This window comes from Pinus tabuliformis, chromosome J (assembly GCF_031772625.1).
Source record: "Pinus tabuliformis cultivar Carrire ecotype Pingquan chromosome J, CPIR1, whole genome shotgun sequence".
Taxonomy (NCBI): Eukaryota; Viridiplantae; Streptophyta; class Pinopsida; order Pinales; family Pinaceae; genus Pinus; species Pinus tabuliformis.
The window spans coordinates 226,508,437-226,511,021 of record NC_142295.1 but is presented as its reverse complement, the minus strand read 5'-3'; the positions used below and the strand labels follow the sequence as shown (position 1 = coordinate 226,511,021).

General features: G+C 36.1%; 1 pseudogene; it reads right to left on the bottom strand.

The window, feature by feature from the left end:
• Positions 1 to 557: 557 nt before the first annotated feature.
• LOC149226553 (glucose-6-phosphate/phosphate translocator 2, chloroplastic-like) lies at positions 558 to 2,152 on the bottom strand (annotated as a pseudogene).
• Between the last annotated feature and the right edge of the window lie 433 nt (positions 2,153 to 2,585).

Here is a 2,585-nt window from a genome sequence, read left to right as displayed (position 1 = left end):
TTCATAATATTTTTATTTAAATTTAAATTTTTGTACGTAGATTCATAAAACTTGTAATATATCTCAATGAAACACGGGAGAAAAAACACATTATTATTAAAATGATGATAATATTTTCGCAATATTAAAAGCCATTTTCTCAAAAGCATCATGGTTAATAAAAAACTAAAATTAAAAAACATTATTATTAACGAAAGATAAGACTCACGATTACAACATAAATGAAAATGGGAATTTGGAATATCTATGATGATAGAACAAGGGTCACAATCAAGTCGAACATGGAAATTCCCTCACGATCAAATCCAAATTGGAAATGGCCTCCCAGGAGCTTGGATGTCAATCTTAGAAATGACCTCACTGGGAATTGGAATTGGATGTCCTTCCATCTCATTTTGAAGATAACATTGTCTTTTTATATGTTACTCATTGCTTTGCCTGCAAATGAAACTTAATAGGTGTAATCATTTGAAATAAATTTATATGTCATGTCTTCACATGATTATTTTCGATTTACCGGGATAAGAAGAATATATATATAAATATTATACCTGCGATTAGAGGAATGTACCAAAAATACCAATAGTTGCTCCTAGAGCGCTGATGGGATTGATTGGTGTGTGAAAGATAATGATGGATGAATCAATAACGGAAACCCTTTTCATTGTGTTGCATATGCTGAATGTTAATGGAGATATTTCATTCAGGGACATGTATGAAACTTGGTTGTACAAATGGTAGAACACACTGCGAGAAACCACCCACCTATTAAGTAAAGTAAATTGTTGGTTAATTAGAACTATCAAAATATTATGCCAAAGTAAACAAATAAAAATAAAAACATAGAATAGAAGTGAGTTTACCATGCAAATTGAGGAGCAATGGCATGTAGAGAATTGTTCCATCCAACGGACCATAGCCTGGCACCGTCCACAACAAACACAAAGGGTGTTAAAGAACACAAAGGGTGTTAAAGTAGCCAGTGAGAGCATAGAGAGGCATGCATAGTAGTTCATCCCCACTATCGACTTCCCCTTCCCCTACATGCCTTTCTTGGAGAATATGTTCCGGAATACAAATGGGAGGTTGGATATCATGGCACCCATAAATCCCACAATTATGCAAACATTTTCAATCAATCCTCTTTGCTCAGCTTCTTTCTCATAATTAGAATTATGCATGTTAGAGAAAAACATTATGAATTAATAGGATTTGTATGTAACTTTTGCTGGAACCAATTAACGATACCTGTAGGTTTGAAATTGAGCTTTGTGGCCGTAGTGAAAGCACAACCCCCTATGATCGGTAATAGATATAGGTAGACAGGCAATGGAAAATGTTGTCCCAGGAGGCACCGATATACGGCTATACTAAACGATGATTTTGTGCTATCAATGACATAGGTGAAGGAAATAACCTTAGACATGTTCACAGTGGCTGCTATGTGTCCTATGCTGTGCACAATGGAAACCTGTACCAAACACATTTTTTTGTTATAAATAACAATTTAGCATCAAGACATGTTAAAAATTGAACCAATTAACGAGTAGAGAGATGAGGGAGTTACAAAGATCAAAGCCTTCCAGAATTGGAGAGAAGACTTTGGGGCCTCCACCACTCTGGTTTCTCAGGTAGCGAGCATGATGAGTGAACCAGAAGTAAGGGATAAGGTGGAATGCCCAGGTAGTGAGCATGATGGTTGAACCAAAAGTAAGGGATAGGGTGGAAAATCACTTTCTCTCTGCAACACTGACAGAATCATATGCTTCCACATCAAATTCCACTATGTAACTTTTCTTGGGTCTAGAAAATCACTTTCTCTCTGCAACACTGAGAATAAGATGCTTTCGTAGAAAATTCTACTTTGTAATCCTCAATGACACTGGTACACCACAAATCTGCAACTATTGACCAAACATTATGGACATTCTTTAACAATCTCACACAGTCTTTTGTCCAGCAAATAGGTACTTGAGAAATTATAGCTATCCCCAAATCAGATTGCCTTTGTAACCATTCAAATACTAAAAATGGAAATTCCACAAATAAAATTTCATAGAAATATAAATGTACATTTCTTTCCAACGTTGCGGGCTGATTTGCAGATTTCTGGTCTCTTTTGCTGCAAACTCATCTTCTCTTGCTTCGACATAGTCTAAGATCTCCTTCTTATACAATTTCCACATTCCTAAGCCTCAAATTTCCAGGTCCCGGCCACGGAACCATTTGCTGACGCGGAGAGGTGACTCAGTTGTTGAATAGGTGGAAGTCAAAAAAAAAACCCAAGACATCGACATATTAAACATATGTAGAGAGAAGTTGAGATCTCATTCGAGATGTCTCAAAGCTTTACAAAGACCTAAGAAGGCTGAGGACCGGATGTGGAAAGAGGGGATGCAAAATAGTATGTGTCATCTGAGCTACTATTCCCTACACAGGAATTATCCTACAACTCATTCATTGATGCAGCACAACCATACTACACAACAATATGACATTCATTCTTATATTTATATTCATTAACCAAGAACTTCATGGATTAGAATGATATTAAATTTCGCACCAATGATTTACTATATTACAGA